Source organism: Palaemon carinicauda, unplaced genomic scaffold (genome assembly GCF_036898095.1).
Source record: "Palaemon carinicauda isolate YSFRI2023 unplaced genomic scaffold, ASM3689809v2 scaffold9, whole genome shotgun sequence".
Classification (NCBI taxonomy): Eukaryota; Metazoa; Arthropoda; class Malacostraca; order Decapoda; family Palaemonidae; genus Palaemon; species Palaemon carinicauda.
Genome location: NW_027172203.1, coordinates 637,956 through 664,091, shown reverse-complemented (window position 1 = coordinate 664,091; position 26,136 = coordinate 637,956). Strand labels below are relative to the sequence as shown.

Below are 26,136 nucleotides of genomic sequence, written 5' to 3'. Positions count from 1 at the left end.
TTTACATCTTATATAAGAATTATTGTAATTTAAAAGCAATTCTATACCGAGTTTAATATTTTAGATTTGACAATGTACGATAACTTTTAATTTTCTTCAACCCGAAATGTCAAGAATTCTTTGTCAGACGTACGATAAAAAGTTTTCAAAATTTAAAATAACAAAATATAAAATTTTACTAATATAAAATTGATAAATTATGAATATTTTACATTTTATATATGAATAGATATAATTGAAAAGCAATTCTATACCGAGTTTCGTATATTAGTTTTGACATTATACGATATCGAATGTCAAGAATTCATTGTCAGACGTACGATAACTAATAGTTTCAAAATCCTAAATAACAAAATAACAGATTTTATCGATGTAGAATTAATATAAAATGTATATTTTACATTTTATATTAGAATTATTATAATTTAAAAGCATTTCTTTACCGAGTTTCGTTTATTAGTTTTGACATTGTACAAATGTACGATAGTTTCTCATTTTCTCCAATCAGCTGCTGATGTAAACAAACATGGCGGCCTTCTTGAATCGCCCTCATGTTAATTCTTCGATTTTCGTCAATTCTTCGTTAATTCCTCCTTTATTATCTACAAAAGTAAGTTTATATTGTAAATAAATCTCTTTATTGTTGTTTATAGTTAATTAAATACGTTTTCTAATGTACAAGTTCATTTTATGACAGGACCGGCTGAAGCCCTTCCGGTGACCCTAAGCAAGAATGGATTTGTGGCGTCCATTGGTCCACACCATCACCTTTGCTTAGTTATGACTTGTGATTGATTGTTTCATACAATTTAAAGTCATGAATAACCGAATGGAGGTTGTGAATTCACAATATACTCCAGAATTAATTTTTCACAATTGATATAATTAATTCGTATTGTGTACATATTGTAGTTTAGTACAATATCAATTAGAACATTGGAACTTACATAATATAATAGATCTCTCGAAATACAGCATTTTGAATCCCATGGCCTACTGTCGGCGGCTACTCTTAATGTAGATACAGAATTTAATAAAAAAAATGTTTTAATTCATTAGGTTTATTTTCCATTAACACAATTTTCCCAAAACTTTTTCAATAAATCATTTAAACCGATAACCATGAATCTTTTGGTTATAATTATCGAGGTAATCAAATTTAAGTTTCTATAATTGATAACGCCGAAATACTACCCCACTGGGCTGACACGGGTAGCGATACGTTCCGCTTGCCAGAACATTCGAGCAATGAAGTCATGTTTAACCACTAGCAAAGCGAGCTTGCAGCAGAGTAAAAAACGGTAGAATTATAGTTATGGACGGGACAACATTTTGAACGAAAAGTAGATTTTCCTGTAGTGAATAATGTGATTTCAATGAATACGACATTAATTTCAACAGCAAATAAACCAATATCCCGTTGGACTGTCTAAGGAGAAGGATATTTTTATAGAAATTTAATGTTTTTTGCTACGTCGTGCGATCGCTCCGCTCGCGGAAAAAGAATAACATGAAGCTCCTATGTACTGGCAAGCGGTACATGCTGAACTGCGCAGGGTAAACCAATTGATTATTATTTCTTAGTTAATGATGTATTTATTTTCAGTGAAAATAAGTGTCATTTTCAAAGAAAACAGATGTTTTTCTATAGGAAACATCAATTTTTTGGTAGAAAAGCTTTTTCCATCCGTATCTATAATGAAACCACAAAAACTAATAAATCATTAGCTTGCTCAAGTAAGGAGGTATTTGTAGTACGATGAAGACTCACGAACGACTCCAATGAAAATGGGATGGAAAGTCACGTTTTCTATGCGTCCAGGTGTCTGGGCGAACAAAAACTCCTGCGTTTCATTAATTTTACTCTGATTTTGATTATGACGACAGGTGTTTCACGAATACGAAGTTTAAAAGATTGAGATGATCATTGGGTGTGAACTCGAGTGTCCAGATAATATTCTGCCCTTGAGTCAGACTTCTCAGATTTTCCAACACCGACGAGTACAAAAAGAAGACTGTATTGGGAGACACAAGGTCTCCCTTCCCAGAAGAGTCCATAGTCCTTCTGTGTTTGTTTTATGTCATTGATACTAATTTGTTTAAACTTGTTAGTTTCCGGAAATTTTTGTCATGAAAGACGTTCAAGACAATGGGGCCTTTGTCGGCAATACATTCTGAATGCACTGAAAATATGGATTTCCTTCTCATTTGGTAGACAATCATTTGAAGCTCTTAAAACAGCCCTTACACGTACACTGAATAGTCTGGTGTGTTCCTTACACATTCTCCTCTGTCCTCATACACCTGACAACACTGACATTACTAAACAATTCTTCTTCGTTCAAGGGGTTAACTACTGCACTGTAATCGTTCAGTGGCTACTTTCCTCTTGGTAAGGGTAAAAGAAACTCTTTAGGCATGGTAAGCAGCTCTTCTAGGAGAAGGACACTCCAGAATCAAACCATTGTTCTCTAGTTTTGGATAGTGCCATAGCCTCTGTACCATGGTCTTCCACTGTCTTGGGTTAGAGTTCTCTTGCTTGAGGGTACACTCGGACACACTATAGTATCGGTTTCCTTATTTCCTTTTTTCACGGGCTTATAGTATCCGGTATTTCCAAATAGGGTTGTAGCTTAGCTTGGAATAATAATAATGTCTTTGGGTAGTGTTTTCTTGTTTGAGGGTACACTCAGACACACTATTCTATCCGTAAACTTATTTCCTTTCCTCACTGGGCCATTTTCCCTGTTGCAGACCTCATAGGGCTTATTGCATCCTGCTTTTCCGACTGTAGCTTAGTTTGTAATAATAATAGTCAGATAAAAGAACAATTAAGAAAAGATTAAAACCTTGGAAATGGAACTGTACACATTTATATCATGACCTTGGATAACTGAAGATTAAAAAATGAAATTATGAAACATCCAATAATTTAAACTTTTCCATATGATATTTATAGCAATGTATCTTAATACATATGTGGCTAGATTATATTAGTGGATCTTTGGGAACACTGATCTCATTATTTATAGGCATTGCATGTACTGTGTGGCTTGTGGTATGGATTCTGGTCATTTGACATTATCCTGGGGATTGGATACCGGATTTTCACACTTTCAGTTTATAGGTATGATTAACAAAGTGATGGTTTTATTACCAGCAGTTTTTGATTTTATTTATCCTTTTTTCAGATATCACAGTAAATTGGATCGTTTAAGTGATTCTCGTCAGGTGATGTTCGACGGGGAGTTTGAAAGTCTGAAGGCCATGAATGCGATGGGGAGGGTGAAGTTCAGCATTCCACACACAGTCGTAGATAACCCCACCGGTGGAGCTGTGCTATGCATGGAATACTTTGACATGCGCATTTTGAATTGACGGAGGGGAATGCTCGGAAAAAAGTTAGCCGAGTGAGTATTTCCTGCGTTGGAAACTTGAATGTTTTCATTATTTGTTCCATAACTGGAATACAAACCTTAGCCATTTATTTAGGGTTATTACTTTCTACGTAGCTGAAATGACGAGCCATTAAAATTTAGCGAGGGTTAACTACCCATACCGCTAGTTAGCGGGGGTAGGGGGTTAGCTTGCTACCGCTCCCACTCGCACACCGATTATTTAGCTCACTTTGCTTTTGGCTCGGATGGTGTACGGTCATTGCCATTCCTCATTTGGACTTCCATTAATTCTTTTTTCCTTTTTCTTTGTGTAAGTGTATGTACAGTATTGACTTCTGTGAACATGCGCACCTGTCCTGGACTCGATGGACGGCCCTGCGGAACCTATATGTCGGCGGTGGAGACTGATCACCACACCCTTTGTCCCGTCTGCAGAGGTCAACGGTGTGATAGCAACAACCAGTGTAGTGAGTGTTGGGAGTGGTTTGCCTCCCAGTTGGAGAGGTTTGGTAACGGCGGAGGGAGTAGTCTAAGCGGGATATTCGAAGGGGGAAAACCCAAGGCCTCCTCTTCCGTCTCCTGACCTTCCTCTAAAGCTCCTACTCGTTCGGTCTCTTCCGAGAGACCGTCGATTAGTAGCGTAGACCCTTTTAATTTCGGCCAACCCCGGTCCTCGAGAGATGGTGTTGCTTCCCCTAGTGAAGCTGCCCCACCTCTCCCCCCAGGTGAGGCCTTGTCTATGTCTTCTGTGTTACAGGTATGGTCGTCCTTGGGGCTTCCGGGTCCGCCCTCCAATGACTCCTTGCTGCAGCTCATCCTCCGGGGTGCAAGTGTGCAGCCTTCGTCGTCGACTTTGGAGGTAGATCCTCTTGCGCTCGTCGACGTCTTGGTGTCAGAGGTGTCTTCTGTGGTTTCTGCCGACACCCCTCCCCCTCCAGACTTTCCAGTTGTTCCTGCCGACTTAGTTTTCCCCGGTCCTGATCATCCTTCGAGGGGGAAACTTAGTCCTACGTCTCTCTCCTGCGAGTGTTTCTCCCTCTCGGGGGAGTTCACTCATAGAGACTCTTCTTCGGAGGACTGCTGCTGCTCATGATCAGCTTGCTGATCCAACGGCCCCTAGAGGGCGTCTCTGTCGCAGAGCTCGCACGCCGCTTTGCCTTAGAGGTCGTCCTTCACCATCGGTGAAAAGGCGCCTCTTCGGCACTTCAGCCTCGTCATCGCAGCCGTCCCCCGCAGAGTAGTCTCCGCTTCAGTCGTCTCTTGGCCCTAGACCTTTGCCCGTTCCTGGACCTTCTCCCGACAATGCTGCTGCTAGTCCTCGGACTTCGGTCTGTGAATATTCGACCTTCCAAAGGGCACATCCCTGTTCCTGTGCTACCTACCAGCAGACCTGGTGACCTACCATCACCGTTCCTGTTCCCGGTACAGCCTTCTGAGGCCCAACCTAAGTGTGCAGCTGCGCGCCAATGCTCTTCAGCTCGCCAGCTCCCTGCGGTGCACCAGCGCTCACCAACATCTCGTCAGCGCCAGCCTGCTCCGTCACGCTTTACAGAGTGCCCATGCTCGTCAGCGCTCTACAACACTTTGGCGCGCGCCTTCACCTGCTCACCCTCAGTGCCTTCCAGCTCGCCAACGATCACCGGCGTGACAGAGCGCACCAAAACTTGAACGCTCTCCAAAATCTCAGCGCCTGCAACTTTGATCTCCTGCATGCCAACGCTCTCCTATACGGCAGCTACAGCCTGTGCTCCAGCGATCTCCTGCGTGCCAGTACTCCTCCTATGCACCAACGATCTCCTGCGGGTCATCACTCGCCCACGCGCGCCAATTCTTTCCTACACGCCATCACTCGCCCGCGTGTGCGCCAATCCTCTCCTACACGCCATCACTCGCCCTCATGCACGCCAATCCTCTCCTACGCGCCAACAAACTCCCGCGCGTGCTCGCCAGATCTCGCCCGTGCGCATCCCAACACGCGCCCGCGCTTCAACTCTCGCCTGCTGGCCAGCGCTCACCTGCACATCCGTGCAATAATCAGGAACAGTACATTGACAGGTCACCATCGCCTCATTCCCCTTCCCGCAAACGCTTTTCAGCGTGCCCGCTGGGGAAAGGAGAACGGGCCTCCGCAGAAGGGTTCAGGATTCCAAAACTGCCTTCCTCTGTGGCGGACCCACCTCAGCAGAGACTCCTCGTGGGGAACCTTTTGTCCCTATCCCTTCAGGGTATCTGTCAGACAGTGCGTCAGTCAGTCAACAGTCATGGTTCAGTGCTATAGTCAGAGCAGTGGTACAGGCCTTCAATCCTGCTCTGTCTGGCTACTCTTTGGAGCAGCCTATAGCTCCAACAGATCATTCGCAAGGAACGATGACTTCTTCCTCTCCCCTGAAGAGGAAAAGAGGAGTCTCAGATGCGGTCACTTCCTCGAGGGTAAAGCTGACTCCGGTTAGACCATCAAGGCCAGCTACTCCTGTATCTTCCTCGGGGTACTCTCCCACCTCACCTTTGCCAAGGGAGTCCTGTGAGGAAAGGACCTCCTCCCTTCCACCTTCGGAGGAAGCCTCCCCTCACACGGAGAATTTCCCACCACCAATAGAAATCAGGAGTGACACATCATCTCGGCCTTCGATGCTGGAGTCCTACCTCCTTCCTCGGAAGGAGTCAAAAGACTCCAAGACTCTGCAAAAGTCCTCTTCTAGGACCACCAAGTCTACAGAGACAGCCAGTCACTCAAGGGATGTCCCGTGACCCACCCCGGGAAGATCTCTCGGTGGTGGAAGAAGGAGACTTCGCTGCAAGTCGGACGTCGGAAGGAGATCAAAAAGTCAGAACATGCATTCTGGCAGGTTCTGACTCTAAGGGTTCTCAATGGGTTTACCGACCCAGAGATATCCCCACGGGAGGGTGAGGACACGGTCTTAGACCGTGTCTTTGGCACCCAGAAACCCTCAAAGACCAGTGCAGCCTTGCCTTGGTCTCAAGGGCTGAAGGGTGCCAGGGCTAAGATTGCCCTACAGATCGCCGAATATGCCTCCTCCCATCGTTCTGGCTCTACCATTAAGCTTCTCCCATCTCCTCGTGTTCAACAGAGGAGGTATTTTGAAATTCAGGAGGAGCCTCGTCCAGCTCTTCCTCTCCACCACTCCTTGGAAGAGCTCACCAAGGGAATCTCTCCAGAGAGACACTCCAATCGACAGGTCTCTTTCTCGGCAACCGAGATCCTTAACCAGGAGAAGGTTCACGAAGTACGTCATGCAAGCTACTTCATGGCCACATATCTGGTTAGGGACCTTGGGAATCCTGGTACGAACTGAGGATTTCTCCAAGGAACGTACCAGGAAAGCAATGGAGACTTTCCTGCTCTCAGGCACTCGCACGATCGAGTTTCTCGCCCACTAAGTTTCAAACTTGTGGGTGAATACCATCCAGAAACATCGGGACGGGGTGTCTGAGAGGTTCTATCAACAAATACCTAAGGCTGAGACCATCTATTCGAGCCTAAAGAAGTGGAAAATGCCGCTGAGAGATGGATGAAGTCCCATCAGGACTCCCTCCTCCATTGGGCTTTGACTTCCATGCCCTATAAACCACCAGCTCCTCAGCAGTTCGCTCCAGTCAAGATCACGATGACCAAGACAGCAGTGAAGACTACGGTATCTAAGAAGCCTTTTCTTGCCAAGGACAGGAAAGGCACTAAGTCCTCCAAGGGAGGAAAATATCCTAGAGGGAGCAGCCAAGGCCGCAAATGCTAGGATAGGCACTCCCCCTGCTTGTCCACCATTAGGGGGATGCTTACAAAGTTGCTCGGACAGGGGAAGCAACTCTGGGCCGAACCCTGGACAATCTCTGTGATTCGTCTAGGATATCGCGTCCCGTTCATAACATCTCTCCCTCCCCTGACCAGGAATCCAGTGTCTATAGACTCCTTTGCCATGGGATCAGCAGAGGGGCTGGCTCTTCGGGCAGAAGTGCAGACCCTGTTGAAGAAGGGCGCTCACCAGGAGGTTCTCGACGGGTCTCCAGGCTTCTTCAGTCGACTTTCTTTTAAAAAAGGTGTCTGGAGACTGGAGACCAGTCATCGACCTCTCAGCTCTGAACAAGTTTGTCAAACAAACTCCTTTCAGCATGGAGGCTGCAGACACGGTCAGACTAGCGGTAAGACCACAGGACTTCATGTACACACTGGACCTAAAGGACGCGTACTTCCAGATCCCAGTCCATCCGTCTTCAAGGAAGTACTTGAGATTCAACCTAGACAACAGGAAATACCAGTTCAAGGTGCTGTGCTTTGGTCTTTCCACAGCACCTCAAGTTTTCACCAGAGTGTTTGTCTTGGTGTCATCTTGGGCTCACAGGATTGGCATCCGTCTCCTTCGTTATCTGTACGACTGGCTAATCCTAGCAGACTCGGTGTTAACTCTTCTTCAACATCAAGACAAACTTCTGAGGCTTTGCCAAGATCTGGGGATTATGGTAAATCTCGATAAGTCCTCCCTGCTTCCTACGCAGAGACTGGTGTACCTAGGCATGATACTAGACACCAATCTCCACAAAGCCTTCCTATCAGATGACAGAATAGCAAGGCTGAGGAAGGTCGCAAGACCCTTTCTCAGACGAAAAGAACTTCCAGCCCAGACATGATTACGTCTCCTCGGTCACCGTTCATCACTGGCCCGTCTAGTTCCCAACAGCCACCTCAGGATGAGATCTCTCCAGTGGCGACTCAAGTCCTGGTGGATTCAGACACTCAATTCCAAGGACATCCAGATCAGCAGAACAGACGGACATCGAGTGGTGGGTGGCAGACGAGAATCTACGATAGGGAGTGGATCTTCCCGTCCTCCCCCCGGATTAGATGGTGGGGGGCTCACTTTCTGCACCACACGACCTCAGGCCTCTGGTCAGAGTAAGAAGAGTACCTCCACATAAATCTCCTAGAGATGAAGGCTGTCTTTCTGGCCCTTCAACAGTTCCTGGCGGGCCACTCAGTGGTAGTGATGAGCGACAACACCACAGTAGTGGTTTACATCAACAGGCAAGGAGGTACTTTTTTGCAGCCCTTATCCCATCTAGCAGTAGAGATACCGAGATGGGCTGAGATCCACTCGATACCACTATCGGCACGATTCACTCCGGGCAAGAGGAATGTGCTCACCGACAACTTGAGCAGAGCATCTCAGATAGTTAGTACGGTGTGGTCTTTGGATCATCCAGTAGCCAACACAGTCCTGACTTTGTGGGGTTCTCCGACGGTGGACCTCTTCGCAACGCCCCTGAACTTCAGGCTCCCGTTATACTGTTCCCCAGTCCCAGACCCCAAGGCTCTCTGGCAAGATGCATTCCAACAACAGTGGGACAACATCGATGTTTACGCCTTTCCCCCGTTCTGTCGGATGAGGAGAGTGCTCAACAAGGCCAGAACATCGGTCAACCTTTCAATGACCCTCATAGCTCCGCTATGGCATCACGGGGAATGGTTTTCAGGCATTCTTCAATTCCTGACGGAGCCTCCAAGAAAACTCCCTCCACGACACGATCTACTCAAACAGCCACATGCCAACATATTCGCTACGACTTCACGCCTGGAGACTATCCAGCATCTCCTCTCTCAGAGAGGATTTTCGCAACAAGTTGCAATCAGGATGTCTGAACACCTGTGAAAGTCATCAGCAGCAGTCTACCAGGCAAAGTGGAAGGTCTTCTGTGGTTGGTGTCGTGGAAGGGGTATCTCCTCTCGATGCCACTATTCCAGCAATAGCGGAGTTCCTCGTATATTTGAAAGAAGAAATGCACCTGTCAGTCTCGGTGGTAAAATGCTATCGCTCAGCCTTAAGCCTCGACTTTATACTTAACGGAATGGACATTTCTTCATCGCTAGAACTTTCCTTACTCATACGAAGTTATGAACCTACCTGTCATCAGTCTGAAGTGAGACCTCCCCCATGGAAGGTGGTTCGAGTTCTCAGGTCTTTTAAGAGACCTCCCTATGAACCATTATGCCAGGCAACAGATCGCCATGTAACTTGGAAGACGGTATTCCTGCTAGCTATGGCTTCGGCCGAGGGAGTCGGTGAACTTCATGGTCTCTCATACGACATCGCCCATTCAAGGGGATGGGGAGAGGTAACGTTCAGCTTCGTCCCCTAGTTTATTGCTAAGAATCAGAACCCGGGAGTATCGGATCCAAGATTCGACTCCTGGATTTCAAGTCTTTGTAGTGTAACAGATGACCCAGACCATCTTTTACTATGCCCAGTGAGGAGTTTGAGGCTGTACCTTAAGAAAACAGCCACAGCCCGTCCTCGTGTGCCTGCACTCTTCTTCAGCACAGGAAGGACCAAGAGGAGGGTCACCAAGAACATAATCTCAGCATGGATTTGCAAGGTCATAGATCACTCATTGAATCCAGGCCCTCCTCCTTCACGTCGCCCCAGAGCTCATGATGTCAGGGTCGTAGCTACGTCCCTGGCCTTCAAGAGGACTTCTCAGTGACGAAGGTTCTTCAGGCTGGGGTGTGGAAACGACAAACTACATTCACATCTCACTACCTGCAAGACGTGACCCACAGGAGAGGCTGTATGTTTTCTATCGGTCCTGTGGTGGCTGCACAACAGCTGTTTTAATACCTCAAGTTCCTTATTGGACAAGTAGCAGACGGTTGAGGGCACTGTTACCCAGTTTTAGTCTGCATGAATGGAAAGATTTGACTGGCTCTTATTCTTTTCTTCATCCTCCCCTCTCTTGGGGAAAGCAGCATCCTGGGTTCTCTGCACAAGCTGACCTCAAACCACTGTAGGTAAACCATGCTTCCTTGTGTACCTAGTATTAAAACTAATACTGATGCGTCCCCATACCCAGGCAAGGTGGTATTGGGAAAGTCTTGGTTACAAAAGTTTTTCCTACTAAAGACACTGAATAACTTTACCTGGACGGTCACACTTCTATATATCTCAACACACAGCTTGTGTAGGCCGCGGACCTTTCGTAGCAAGGTTTTAAAGAGGCGCAAGGACCCCTTATTTTTGAGTACTAACATACTCGGATAAGGAGCCCCCAGGTAAAAGCCAAAAAGCCAGATTGGCAGGGACGTCCACCCTTCCTAATGGGTGAGTCACCCCTAAATAAATAGCATAGGTTTGTATTCCAGTTACGGAACTAATGACAGATTCCTAGATAATTTGTATTTTTCCTAACGATACAAAACTTAGCTATTTATACAAACTTGCCCACCACCCCTATCCCCCTTGAAGTTCTAACTCCAAGTAAAGTGAGCTAAATCAATGGTGTGTTAGTGGGAGCGGTAGCAAGCTACCCCCCCCTACCCATGCTAACTAGCGGTATGGGTGGTTAACCCTCGCTAAATTTTAATGGCTCGTCATTTCAGCTACACAGAAAGTAATACCCCTAAATAAATATCTAAGGTTTTTATTGTTAGTAAAAATACAATTTTCAATATCAAACTTACCCGATGATCATATAGCTGCATCCCTGCTGCCCGACAGAAAAAACCTACGGGAGGAATACGCCAGCGATCGCTATACAGGTGGGGGTGTACATCAACAGTGCCATCTGTCAAGTAGGTACTCAAGTACTCGATGTCAACAACGAACCAATTTTCCCTCTGTCGTGCCACAGGCAAGACCTACTAAATACGCCGTCCCTAACTGGATTTGTTTTCACAACGTTTTGGTGAAGTACACTATTCCAGTTTTGAGCTTTCGCTATGCAGGGGTTTTATCTTCATTTCAAAACTTGAACTCGTTTTGGATAGATTTAATTTTGGTGACGAAGAGAGTATGGACTCTCTTTCACTTTTAAATGGCCGACCCTTCCCTTAGACGGAAGTGTGTTTAGGTTTTTGGTAATTTTGCTTAACAAATTATAGATCTATTTATTTTATATCTCTCCGCCTTTATAGGCCTCTTCGATTAACTTTCCATTTATTATAAACTTATAAAAATTAATTTTTATGTTTGTTTATATGCGACCTTTCCTAATAGTAGGCGGTCCTTACTTGGAACCGAAGTTAATTAACATTGAGCCCGTCATATCGTATTTTCCTTTTAAGAATTTATACTTTTTTAATTTTAATGTTTTTGAAAGAATTTCTTTGATAGTCTCGTACTGTTTTCAAAGATGAACTAACGTTTAGTTTAGTCTCCGCAATTGTTGACGTTCAGAACGTTCAACATGCGCTCTATCGTTACGATAGAGAGAGAGTATTTCACGGTTTCACGTTGCAGTAAGAGTAAACCAATTCTAGCGTTTCGTTCATTCTTTCTTAGCTTAAATGGTTTTAATTCTAATAAAGGAACTTTTTATTTGGGAAACCTTTCAGTTTTTTCCTTTAGCAAATAATATGTTTTAACGATATATAATTGGGCTCTTCTCTCAGGTTCTAAGTCTAGAGAGAAGAGAGAGAGAGATAGAGACGGAGGGAGAGAGAGGAGAATAAACGTTTCGTTCAAGCGGGTAACGTTGTTCTCGTTTTTTTTTTACTCTTCTCCCTAGTCGCTGTAGGGGATGAAGGTAAAACGTTTCTAGAGTTTTATTCTTGTTCCCAGGCTTTATGCGGTGAGAGATTTTAAACGTAGTTTATTTGATCTAGTGTTTAGTCTCTTTTCCAGCCACTGAATTCTTTATCTTTCATTATGTTTTTCTGTTGCATTGTAAAACTGTTTTCGCAATTACTGTACTACCTTTTAATGAAGGATAGGATTGCGTGTTTCAGGTACAAATCACTTAAAGTTTCGATTTCAGTGAAATAAGTGCAAACAGAAAATCAAAAGTGATAAAGTGATATGCGCAAAGTGTTACAATGTTGCGTTCGAGGGTTCGTCTGTTCGTGCCAGTTGTTCACCTAGTCCGATACCTCTTACAAGCTCCCAAGCCCAGGGGAGAAGTAATGTCGAAGGACTTATGGGTTCCACAGGCCTTGATCGACGAACAGACGTTTCCCTCGGTGGTTTCGGGTGTATCTACACACGTTGCCGACGTGATCGCCCCACCCACATAAAGACGAGAGAGCCCATTTATTCCTCGTCTGCGGAAGAGGTTTCTCGCAGAAACCATGGACCAAATCTTGCAGCTTTAAGTGCAAGTCGGTCCCTTCCGCGCAAGTCCAACGGCCTAGGTGTAGCCACTGGGTCAGTTCGGACTCGCTGCTGTCATCCGACGACTGCACACCTCCCAAGAGAGGCAAGGTGGTACCGCAACAGGCAGTAACTCCGTCTGTTGCCGCACCAGCTGTTTTAGACCCTCAGTCACAACGGACAGTAGCTCCGTTTGTTGCCGTCTTTGGTAGACCCTAGTGGTCCATGCGGCAGACTATGCAGTCTCAGCTTGCTTCCTTCATGCAGGAGTATCCTGCTGAGAAGGTTGACACTGCACCTGTTAACCTACAACCTGCCACGGTTGTGCGCTCAGCAGATACTGCGGCTGCCAGCTCCCACACTCCACCTGTGAGAGCTCCACCACCGATGCGCAGTCGACCCTGCCAGACGCATGTTCATGCTGCACCCTCCGTTGACATGCGTGAGCTACCGCATCAGCAGTGGGAAGGTGCTGTCAAGCTGCCGTGTTTTGACGCAATGCGGCATGCTCCGCAACCCACAGCAGTCCCTCCCACGCACCAGCACTCCGCTTTTGTTGTTGCCAGCTCCCACACTCCGACTGCGGAGAAGGTTGACGATGCACCCGTTGGCCTACAGCCTACCACGGTTGTGCGCCCGGCATGGCTGCTTGCTCCCACACTCTTGTTGTGAGAGCTCCTCCACCCATGCGCAGTCGACCCTGCCAGACGTATGCTGACTCCCACAGACACATGGAGCACTCCGTTGCCGTGCGTGAGCTACCACAAGCTGCCGTGTTTTGACACGGTGTGTCAGCCTCCGCAACACACTGTGGTTACCGCCACTCGCCCGCAGCAAACTAGTCAGTCAGGAGTTAAGGCTTCCCCACACAGCTTTGGTTGTTGCCAACTCACAGACTGTCAAACAGTTACATGACGTTGCCTTCTGGTCTGCTACTAATACACCAGTGCTGTATGTCCTCACGCACCTGTTGTGGTTGACAGTTCAGTTTTTGACAGTTCACAGACTGTCAAGCAGTTTCATAACGTTGCCTTCTGGTCTGCTGCTTATGCACCAGTGAAACCCTCACTGAGATAACCTAGCTTTTCTCGGACATGGTTCCTGTAGATGAGAAAGTGCTGTTCTCCCTCCTTCTGATATTCCCTTGAGGACTCTGTCATTTGGAGAGGAGCCTTAAGCTGCTTAGCCTCCTATGGACTTTAATTAAAGCATAACATGCTTCCAGGGAGGGTAAATGGTTCCGCTTCAGTCGCTAACCCAGTGTGTTGCCACACCTGCTCCCATAGACCTTGGGCTTTGTTGCAAGACATGCAGTCCAAGCTTAGTCCTTGCTAGAGGATTTTTTACGGAGAAGAACCTTCTTGCCAACAACCTTCCTACCGGTTGGTTGTACGCCCTGTTGACGCTGAGATATCCTACTCACGTCCGCCAGTTGAGATGGTTCCTCCTCCGGTGCGACCCAGTGTGGGTTGCCAGTCGCACGTTGACATTAAACGACTCTCGGAGGTGGTTGTGGACGTTCAGTGTGTCACTAGGAAGACGTTCAACAACCAGCAGAGGTGGCTTGTTGTGACGCAGTGCGGCAACCTCAGCAACCCGATAAGGGGTTGTCTGCACAACCCAGACAGTCTAGACAGTTTCGGGTTGTCGCTGTACTTCCTCGCTTCCCCATGGTTGACAGTTCACAGACTGTGCAGTACCATGATCTTGTGTCCGGCTCCGTCACGCATCCACCAGTGCGACCGGATTCAGCGAGTCAGACGTTGCCCACTCCGTTGCCGTTTCCTCATCAGTTTCGGATGAGGAACCCTCTGATGAGGACATGGCTGAACAAGACGATCAACCCCCAGCCCTGCTATCCATCCAGAAGATGCTGAAGAAGGAATACGGCCCTGTCAGGCTGTGGATGAGTCTGGTTAGGACACTGTCATCCGTGGTTCAATTGGTGTCACTTGGAAGACTACACCTCCGTCCTCTTCGGTTTCATCTAGCTCTTCACTGGAAAAGGACAAGACGCTAGAAGCGGTCTCGATCCCGGTTTCCGTAAGATAAGTCTGGTCTGACTGGATGAAAGGACTTTATCAACCTTTGATAGGGTCTTCCCCTGACTGTTCAGACTCCCAACCACGTTCTCTTCTCAGACGCATCGGACGTAGGCTGGGGTGCGACCTTAGGCGGTAGGGAATGCTCGGGATTATGGAACTCGAGTCAAAGGACAATGCATTTCAACTGCAAGAAGCTTCTGGCAGTACGTCTGACCTGGAAAAGCTTCAGGTCTCTCCTTCAAGGCAAAGTAGTGGAGGTGAACACGGTCAACTCCCTGCTTTGATGTACATCTCCTAGCAAGGAGGGACCTACTCTTTGACATGGTACGAGTTCGCAAGTGACCTCCTCTCCTGTTCAACAGGTCTAGACTTTTCACTAGTAACAAGTTTCTTCCAAGGTAACTTGAATGTCTTAGCAGATTGTCTCAGTAGGAAGGGACAATAATTCCAACATATTGGACCCTCCACAAGGATGTATGCAAGAGACTTTGGGTCACCTGGGGCCAGCCAACCATAGATCTCTTCGCAACCTCGATGTCCAAGAGGCTCTCAATACTTTGCTCACCTATCCCGGACCCAACAGTAGTTCTTTTAGATGCATTTCAACTAGATTGGTCTCATCTAGATCTATATGCATTCCCTCCGTTCTAGATTGTCAACAAGGTACTGCAGAAGTTCGCCTCTCACGAAGGGACAAGTGGACGCTAATTGCTTCCCTCTGGCCCGCGAGAGAATAACTTACCGAGGTACTTCGATGGCTGGTAGACGTTCCCAGAACTCTTCCCCTAAGGGTGGACCTTCTACGTCTGCCACGCGTAAAGAAGGTTCTCCAAGGCCTCCACGCTCTGCGTCTCACTGCCTTCAGAGTATCGAAAGACTCTCGAGAACTAGAGGTTTCTCGAAGGAGGCAACCAGAGCGATTGCTAGAGCAAGGAGAACATCCACCCTTAGAGTCTACCAATCGAAGTGGGAAATCTTTCGAAACTGGTGCAAGTCAGTATCCGTATCCTCGACCAGTACCTCTGTAACTCAAATAGCTGACTTCCTCTTATATCTGAGGAAAGAGCGATCTCTTTCAGCTCCCACTATCAAGGGTTACAGAAGCATGTTGGCATCAGTCTTCCGTCACAGAGGCTTAGATCTTTCCAACAATAAAGATCTACAGGACCTCCTTAAGTCTTTTGAGACCACGAAGGAGCGTCGTTTGGTTACACCTGGTTGGAATTTAGACGTGGTTCTAAGATTCCTTATGTTAGACAGGTTCGAACCACTTCAATCAGCCTCCCTGAAAGATCTCACCTTTAAGACTCTTTTCCTGATATGCTTAACCACAGCTAAAAGAGTCAGTGAGATTCATGCCTTCAGCAAGAACATCGGATTCTCATCCGAAACGGCTACATGTTCTACATCTTGGTTTTCTAGCCAAACACGAGCTGCCTTCTCGGCCTTGACCAATATCGTTCGATATTCCAAACTTATCGTATGGTTGGAAATGTACTAGAAAGAGTATTATGTCCTGTAAGAGCTCTTAAGTTCTATTTTAAAACCTTTACGAGGCCCGTCTGAAGCTTTATGGTGTTCAGTTAAGGATTCATCTTTGCCTATGTCAGAGAATTCTTTATCCTTTTTTTTATCAGACTGTTAATACGAGAAGCTCATTCCCTTCTGAATGAGGAAGACCAAGCTTGGCTGAAGGTAAGGACACACGAAGTTAGAGCTGTCACAACTTCCGTGGCCTTTAAACAAAATAGATCTCTGCAAAATATATTCGACGCAACCTATTGGAAAAGCAAATCAGTGTTCGCGTCTTTTATCTTAAGAATGTCCAGTCTCTTTACGAGAACTGCTACACTCTGGGACCATTCGTAGCAACGAGTGCAGTAGTGGTGGGGGCTCCACCACTACAATTCCCTAATTCCAGAACCTTTTTAATCTTTCTCTTGAAATATTTTTGGGTTGTCCGGAAGGCTAAGAAGCCTTTCGCATCCTACTTGATTTGGCGGGTGGTCAAAATCATTTCTTGAGAAGCGCCTAGATTAAAGGTTTTGATGAGGACCTTTAGTATGGGTTGCAACCCTTCATACTTCAGCTCCTAGGAGTCGCTCAGCATCCTATGAGGATCGCGAGGCTCAGTAAGGAAGACGTACTTAAAAAAGGCAGAGTAATTGTTCAAGTCGTCTTCCTTACCAGGTACTTATTTATTTTATGCTTGTTATTTTGAATAACTGCTAAAATGAAATACGGAATACTTAGCTCATAATGTCAACTTGTTATGCTGGTCTCTACCCACCCCCCTGGGTGTGAATCAGCTATATGATCATCGGGTAAGTTTGATATTGAAAAATGTTATTTTCCTTAGTAAAATAAATTTTTGAATATACTTACCCGATGATCATAAATTAAAGGACCCACCCTTCCTCCCCAATAGAGAACCAGTGGGACAGAGGAGAAAATTGGTTCGTTGTTGACATCGAGTACTTGAGTACCTACTTGACAGATGGCGCTGTTGATGTACACCCCCACCTGTATAGCGATCGCTGGCGTATTCCTCCCGTAGGTTTTTTCTGTCGGGCAGCAGGGATGCAGCTATATGATCATCGGGTAAGTATATTCAAAAATTTATTTTACTAAGGAAAATAACATATTATCTACAAATTTGTCATTTTTCAGTCTTAAATAGCTTCATTGACTTTAATGTATTTCATGAATGGGAATTGAGACTGAGATCTGGTGATAATTGATTTATTTTGAGTTGCACCAGCAGAGAATTCCACAGATAATGATAAGCAGACATCAGCCATGAATGTAGAACACAGTAGACCAAAATGACATCAGATGTTGTGGGACACAAAACAAACCAGATCATAGTTTCTTATCTATTTTGCATATCTTGTATGGAGAGGGACTCACAAGAAATGGTTTTTAGTTTATCTAAGGACATTGAGACAACATGAGTCTGGCTTGAGTTAATAAGTGTTTAAAGGTTTAAAGGTCGCTCATGAATGGCAGAGGCAAGGTACGGGACAATGTCCTAGAGACTGACCATATACGCTTATGATCAGCACCCAGAACCCCTCTCCATCGACATATGATAAATCTCAGAATGTCCACATTTGTTACTTGTTAAGGAATTGTATTGTTAATGTCATTGAATTCATATGTACAATGTAAATACATTTTTCCTGACTGCATGCAACTAATATTTTTAGTCTCTGTTTTGCTGTCAGTTGTAATCTCTTAAGAAAGGAATTTATTCTTCTTTGTTTCAAGTGATAGAAACTTATGACGTTGGTTTGCAGTAAGACATTAGAGGAAGAGGGACGTCTACTAATCTTGAGACAAACATTTAGCTACATGACATTTTGAGCCGGCATTCTTGTCTCTTATTTTGCAAATTATAGAATTTAGAAGGACAGATGATATATGTATATAATTTGATTCTAGTAATTTTTTAGTAAAGGTTATGGATTGGTTGTGATATGACATTAATCCCACTTCAAGTTTGCCCTTTTGCCATGCCTGGGATATTGGTAGCGTGACATCCGAGTCTATCAAATATAAGAAATATAAAGTGCCAGAGTTTCAACCCTTAACTCTGTTGACAATCAGGGGAGATTGTTATTGCCAGTAAATGAACTGAAACTTTCACCATAGGAATAAGTAGAGGAACAACTAAAAGTCTGCTGGGGATGGCTGTATCTTTGCTTGTTTCAGTAAGACAAGCGAAACAGGGGAACTATTTTATGTTTAGATATAGGTGGAGTAAGTTGACCAGGAACTAAGATGAAAATTTTAACTGTTGTTGCATAGGGACCTGTTTATTAGAGACCCCCAAATAATTTCTTTAATGTCATCAACTGTCTTGGGTTAGAGTTCTCTTGCTTGAGGGTACACTCAGGCATACTATTCTATCTAATGTTTCTTCCTCATGTTTTGTTAAAGCTTTTATAGTTTATATAGGAAATATTTATCTTAATGTTGTTACTGCTCTTAAAATATTTAATTTTTTTTTGTTTCCTTTCCTCACTGGGCTATTTTCCCTGTTACTGGGCTCTGGGCTTAGAGCATCCTGCTTTTCCAACTAGAGTTGTAGCTTTGCTAATAATAATAATAATAGTAGTAGTAGTAGTAGTGGCAAAAGTTTCAGTAGACAGTCGTTCTCTTGTTTCCTTTCCTCACTGGACCATTTTCCCTGTTAGAGCCCTTGGGCTTATAGCATCTGGCATTTCCAAGTAGGGCTGTAGCTTAGCTGATAATAATGATAATAATATTGCTCAATGAATAAAATATCTTCACTAAGACTTACTATTATTGCAACAAAAGTTAACCATGAGTTTGAGATAAAGATTTGTCGAAGCTCAAACTCATGATATCAGTAACATCATAAGCAATTATCTTTAGGATGATTTAAATCTTATATAAGTATTTGAAAAGAATGAGATTTGTTTATTAATTTTTCTTAAAGTATGTTATTGGACGTCTTATTACTGGGACAGTCTTAGATTTGATGGCACATTTAATACATTATTGGATTATGAAAATCAGATGAATTATCATAAGAAGTGATATGTGACAGACTTGATTATATGAGGAATGATGATGATGATGAATTTCCAAATCTTCACCATCGAGGATATAACATGTTAGAGAATCTCTCTTGCAAGGTAAGATTAAAGAGCTGATGTTCACTCGTGTTCACTGTTAGAGGACACTCCAAATTTAAAAGTATCCTTCCAGTCGGAGTTTCAGTGTTATTTCCTACAGCTGTCGATTCAACTATGTTTAATTTAGACGGACAAATGTCTAAATCCCCTTGAGACTCACAGACTCGTTCGTACACTTGGCATTTTTATAAGTAGAGTTGACATCTTTTTCTTGAACTAGTGGATCATCCAACAGGGAATAGAAGCCCCTCTTGTTAAGTGTTGGTAAAATTAGAAGAATTTTTCAGAAGGAGTTTCGTATATTGTATTTGATAAAGAAGACCATATAATGTACAGTGTATGAATATGACTCTGCTAACTCCCAATCTAAATTGGAAAAATTCTTTGATGTCCTGCAAAGGATCTTGCTATATAATTCAAACTGAGCTTCTCCCTTTGTATAGTACAGGGTCATCTTGCAAGAGGCTCTGCCAGGAAGCAGAAGTATTATTAACTTTTATAAAACATTTAGACTAACTCTTCTGTCATGAGTCAGTGAAGTTGGCTCCACTGAACAAAGATAAAGTAATTTAAAAACATCTAAGATGTTTTCCAAACGTCGATTGATGACCTTTGACGAGGAATCTTTGCATGGCGTTGCAAGTGAAAACTTTACTGCAACGAACGATTACTTATCATGCGTTTGCAATAGCGAGTCATTTAAAATCCATGCTGAAACATTACAGAGGTTGCGTAGCCTGGATAAGCTTATAAAAGGCAATGAAACAGGTTGTGGTTTGCAGTCCAGTACATAACTTATAAGATGAGAACACTTTGTTATTGTTAACTATAAAAAAAATGTTAAAATCTAAGAGTTTATGTAAAGTAGGAGTCAGATTAAATTGTAGGCGATGAAAATTGGCGAGTTCTTGAGCGAAGATATAAAGTGATTACATTTACGACGACTTCACGTGTCGAGTGAAACATCGTAATGGCCTGGATAATAACAAGTGCCACTTCTTCAAGGAGGGCACTTGAAATAGTGTAAATAACTGTGAAACCGACATTGATTTTGATATATTCCTTTTTACTTAATATTCACTTTTAAGATTTAAGAGTCTCAAAAGGCAATTCAATGGTCTTCATATGCTATTTGTAATAGAAGCATCAATAAGACATTAGTAAACTATTGTTATATATATCAAGGAGTACATTCACTATTTCAAGCAGGTGACTTCTTGGGGAACACAGCTAGTACTTATGAATGGGACTTCTGTATGGTCACCCTTTTTCATGACATGCAAGGATTTCTTTTATTTAAATCATTCTCAATACTTCAAAAACTTTAAAGCAATCATTTTGTCTAAGAAGACCACAACATAACTTTGGAATTCACTTCAAGATTCTGAAGTAAGTAAACCAGACAAAGTTCCTGTGCTGTGTTTAGACTCTGTATCATCATTGTCAAAGGGTTGTACTCTCACAAGTCGTGTTAACAACTTTGTACACAATTATTTACTATCTCCTTTAGCTGTATGATTCTCTTAACGTTTGCTGAAGTTGTTTTTAGAAATACATTTTCTTAGACTTTGTAAGAGTATCGCTTTGGTGTAAACAAGTCACATAACAAACAGTTGCCCAAGATAGGTCAATTGTAGTTGAAATACATTTTCTTAGTCTTGGTAAGAATATCGCTTTGGTGTAAACAATTGCAGAAGATGGGCCAATCGTAGTTGATTTTACTCTACGGTATTTAAGAATCAGTAAAATTGAATGATGATATCCAGTAGGTCATTGGATCTTCAAAACCATTTGAAACTTTTGATTGGATTGTATAAATTGTTTAAGTGATATCCTGGTGACATCCTGTGCCTCCCAACCACACGGCCTCTTTCTTTTATCCCAATCTGTCTTCAAAATGGAAGAAAAAATTTCCCCTCGGGATTTCAGTGAGGTTTGTAAGGAAATGCCTGGGGAGTAAAGAAGTCCGTGCTTTGAACGATCGGATACTTTTCACACCTTGAGGGGTACTGTCGGAGGACTCTTGGGACGATAGCACCTCGTTAGGAGGATTTTTATCATGTTTAGAAACATCTCAAGAACTGGAGACTTCACGTCAGTGCCAATAGTATCGTGAAATCTTTTTCATGCATAATAGAAAATGTCACTCAACTCTAACCACATTTTGTTTGGTTATTGTTGCGACATTTTTGGAGTAGTAAAATGACAAAAGACTTATTCTTATTCATACTTGTAATTAATATTATTGTTTGTTATTCTTATCAAGTTCACTTGCCTCTAGTTGAACTAAAAGTATTGATGACCATGTAACCACCAGTTAAGTATTGACTCATTATAAATTAAGAAAGAATTATATCTACTTGAATATTTACTTAGTTGAGGTGAAGTAAGAATCATATCTATGAAAGTATTTGTTTTTAATAAAAGTAAAGTAAGAATCGCATTTTCATAAGTATTTACTTGGTACTTTATAAAATAAGAATTGTGTCTTTATAAGTATTGAAAGTATTTATTTATTATAAGTAGAGTAGGAGTCATGTATGCTGCAGGGAAGTGCATAGAATTTAGAAATTAACCTTTTTAAGACAAGCCTCATATTTAACAGGAAGGACACTTCTCTGAAGACCTCCAGTTTTCGGCTTTTTTTTCTAGGTGTTCTGGTACAATAAGGCAACAATGCGATATGCAATGCAGAGAGTTAGTGGCTCCCTCTAGTGAAAGATACCAGATAGGATAGCTCAGTACTTCTGTCATACATCGAGGAATGCATTCTTGAAAAAGCACTGCAGTATTACGTGATTGAAATATGTTTATATGTTTGGAATGTAAATATTTTCTATATACAATATTTACAGATTTTTCATCTATTTGTACTTAACCCTTTTACCCCCAGGCTCTTTGGAAATTTCCAACCCTTAACCCCCAAGGGGTTATTTTTTTCCCAGCACATTTTGCAGTATATTTTTTTCAAATTGCTCTAACAGCCTTAATTTTTGTCATGGAGTGGTCAGGTTGGTCTCATTCTCTTGGAAAATGCCTGAATTTTTTAAAAAAATTATCAAAAATATGATAAAAAAAATTTTTATAGCAATTTTTTGCAAAAAAAAAAAAATTATAGCATTTTTTTGCAAGGACGTACCGGTACGTCCATGGGGCTAAAGAGATGGGTTTTGTGAAACGTACCAGTACGTCCTTTGGGGGTAAAAGGGTTAATGTGGCATTCTTGAATCCTATTTCTGTTGAGTAATAGCCATCCTTTCTGCAGGCTCCATCTATACAAAATTGAAGAAGGAAAATAGGCAGAATGGAACGACAACTGTGTCGTCCAGAGCGAGGAGTGCCAGCAATGCATTTCAGAGTTTGGCTTCCACATTGACACCTGCTGTGGGTACCTCTCCCAAGATAACAGTGGATGTGATGATTTGATTGTAAGTATTATTAATTTTGTTCTTTTTCTTGCTCATTTTATTAACCAGCACAGTTTGCAATTTGAGATAGCAGTCCTATTTCTATTTGTATACTGTATTCTTTTCAAACAGGTATGTTGTTGAAGCTTTCTAAAACGACATTAGTTTTCCTTTCATGGTTCCTAATGATAAAGTCAAAGACCACTGATTTGTAAAAACTTTTATCTTCCGGCTGCTCTTACTGACACATGAATCGCTACATTAATTATCAGCCTTCTTGGTTGTTGCAATTTAAAGGGAAATATAACAAGGTCTATCAATTATTTATATTCTGTAACAGTAGCCCAGTCAAGATTATTTTGAATATGGTTTACATGTGGAACCATTTCCCTCCTCTCTCTTTGATTCTCCCAAACTCATATTATTGTTATGTTTTCTTGTATCCCCTTTGACCTTCTTACAGGTCAAGAAGAGGCAACCTCCATGGCTAAACCTCTCCTGACCAACCGTTCCTTGTCCCTTTATGTCCCGTGTCAAAACTTCCCCATTTTTGGAGTACCATTTGGGATTATTTCCTCTGCCAAAGGAGTTACGTCTTTAATCCTTTATTGTTTTGGGTCATTAGTGTAGAGGTACTTTATGGCACAAGAATTTAACCTAATGTTTTCATAATTGACAACAATTGATTAGGATTTTGAAAGCGATTAAAAAGTGATATTCTTGATACTAAAACAGCGGTGGAAAGGAGAATATGATTCACACTGATTTTGTTAAAATCAATGATAACAGCTGAGCAGAGTTTGAGCCCAGTCTTTTAACTCCTTCAAGACGTTAAGGCCATGTTTGGAGTTTCTCCCCGGGATTATAAAAGAGGACGGATAATTCAGGTATGTTTTGTATTTAGATCCATTTGACAGGAGTTATACATTAGATCCGCATCCCATCTCCCGTTTGCAGTAGATATTTCTGGATGACATCTGAATGTTCAATGAGTAGCTTCTTTATGATTAACCTGGTCCTCCTATCAGGGCCATTTGAAATCTGCTAAATAAGTTATGTAGAAAACTGAACTTGAGTTGAACCAGGACAATTGATAGGCCTTAACCAGGTTTGTTGGTTTTAAGATAATGGCAGATGTTGCTTCAAATGTTTCATTCCACCATTATTGGAACATTGTCCGTCTGTCTGCATGTCAGAAGCTACGTTGAATCTTTATCTTTGAAGGCAAACTTGCTTGAGGTTATGATTTTCTTGTTGTGAAATAGTGTCTCAGTTTGCTTGGAAGAGTCCACACGTCTCTTAAGATCACTTCTTCTCCTTCATCACCCAAGTGCAGGCAAGGCCTTAGACTAACCCTATGTAAACCAAGCAAGCCTTTCCAATAATAGTAGTTATGATCTGGGAATAGCTGTCTTTTTCTTTCTCACTGTTATCCCTACATTGTTCTCTAGTGTTGGGTAGCGCCATAGCCTCTGTACCATGGTCTTCCACTGTCTTGGGTTAGAGTTTTCTAGCTTGAGGGTACTCTCGGGCACACTATTCTATCTAATTTCTCTTCCTCTTGTTTTGTTAAAGTATTTATAGTTTATATAGGAAATATTTATTTTAATGTTACTGTCCTTAAGATATTTTATTTTTCCCTGTTTCCTTTCCTCACTGGGCTATTTTCCCTGTTGGGGCCCCTTGGGCTTATAGCATCCTGCTTTTCCCACTAGGGTTGTAGCTTAGCAATTAATAATAATAATAATAAGGGGTCGGTTTCCTGATGCACCCTCTCAAATACCTTCTTTTAAAGGTATCTTCTCCCACCAAACCTCTTCTCTCCATATCATCCTTCACCTTATCTCATCTAGTTCTCTGCCTCCCTCTTGATCTCCTCCCCCTAACAGGTTCCTCCCAAGCCCTCTTCACTCTCTCCCCTCCATCCATCCTCACCACATGCCCATACCATCTCAGTTGTGATACTCTTATCACCTCTGATCTTTACTACGCCTGCCATACTTCCGTGATAGGATCTAATCAAGTAGGGAATATGTCCTTGATGCCTTCAGACTTTTGGGTGTATAGATACCGAAAATTCTTGATTCCCTTTAAAGTTATATAAGGATCTCTGTGGCATTACTTTTGATTTCGAGGCTCACAACTTGAAGAAGAAAAGCCTTGATACTACTTAAAAATGGCCCATTCTTTATCCTATACATCCCCTGAATGTACATTGTAGCAGAAGTAAATTTGTTTGATATATTTATTTTTACTTCTTATTTCTTTGCTTCTATCATCTGGGTATTTTGAGTCTCACAAGGCTTGCTGTACAGACTTGTTTCCTGTGAATTTTGGCTCATTTTGAATGATGGAATTAGTAAAATGGAAACGGTCCTAGTTTATTTCCTTTGGTCAAAACTACTTCACTTAAATCATAATTACCATAAAAATTACTTGATATCTTAATTGATTATTTATCAAGACAATGTTTATACTTTGCCCTGTCTTCAAACCCAGGATACATGTTAATTGAATTATTATCATTTGTATTATTATCATTATTGTTACTATATAAGTTGGAAAAGCAGGCTATTTTCTCTGTTGGAGCTCTCGGGCTTATAGCATCCTGCTTTCCCATCTAGGGTTGTAGCTTAGCAAGTAATATTAATATTACTTGGAGTGGGGGTAGCTTCCTCGCTTACCCTTCAGTAACTACCTCATTATGAATGTTAACCCTTCTACCCCCATGGACGTACTGGTACGTTTCACAAAACTCATCCCTTAACCCCCATGGACATACCGGTACGTCCTTACCAAAAACTGCTATCTGCATTTCTTTTTTGCATATTTTTGATAACTTTATGAGAAACTTCAGGCATTTTCCAAAATAATGAGACCAACCTGACCTCTCTATGACGAAAATTAAGGCTGTCAGCGTAATCTAAAAAAAAGATATTGCAAAAGGTGCTTGAAAAAGAAAAATGCCTGTGGGTTAAGGGTTGGAAGGTTCTAAATGGCCTTGGGGGTAAAAGGGTTAATTAACAGCCCAAGTTCCAGCTGAGCTGAAAGCAGACTCTTATCAAAGGACTCAGGTTTGTGTAGTCAGGAAAAATACAAATTACTTTTAGAATTTGTGATATTTTCTGTTTTATTTTCTATTTAATAAAGCCAATGTTTTGCTTTTCATTATTTCTATATTATGGTGCTGTATTTTCTGTTGTATTTTCTCTTTAATAAAAAATATTTTTCAGCACACTACAGTATACTGTATATAACAATATGTCTGCTGTATGCATTACTTGAAGGTAATTTTTCTTCCTTCTACTCTACTTCCGTGTTCCCTCCTCCTTCCTTCTTTCTTGCTGTCCATCCTCACAACATTCCCTTCATGCTGCAGGTGCTGAATAGCCTCCCTGGGCCCTGTGTTGGGCCATCTGGCCCAAATTCATAAATCCCATGGAACCAGTATATTCTTTTTACTGTTACATTTTTAATTATGGTTTGTTCCAACACGGAGTACTTACCTAGAACTACTTTCTTAGGAGTTA

General features: G+C 42.6%; 1 long non-coding RNA gene across 1 annotated transcript in view; it reads left to right on the top strand.

The window, feature by feature from the left end:
• The first annotated feature begins 500 nt into the window (after positions 1-500).
• The window catches only part of LOC137637637 (uncharacterized), a 38,814-nt gene continuing 13,178 nt past the window's right edge, over positions 501-26,136 (top strand). Inside the window, exons 1-3 of the long non-coding RNA XR_011043735.1 lie at positions 501-610; positions 3,192-3,410; positions 22,465-22,627. This is a non-coding gene — a long non-coding RNA (uncharacterized lncRNA). The remainder of the gene's footprint in view (positions 611-3,191; positions 3,411-22,464; positions 22,628-26,136) is intronic.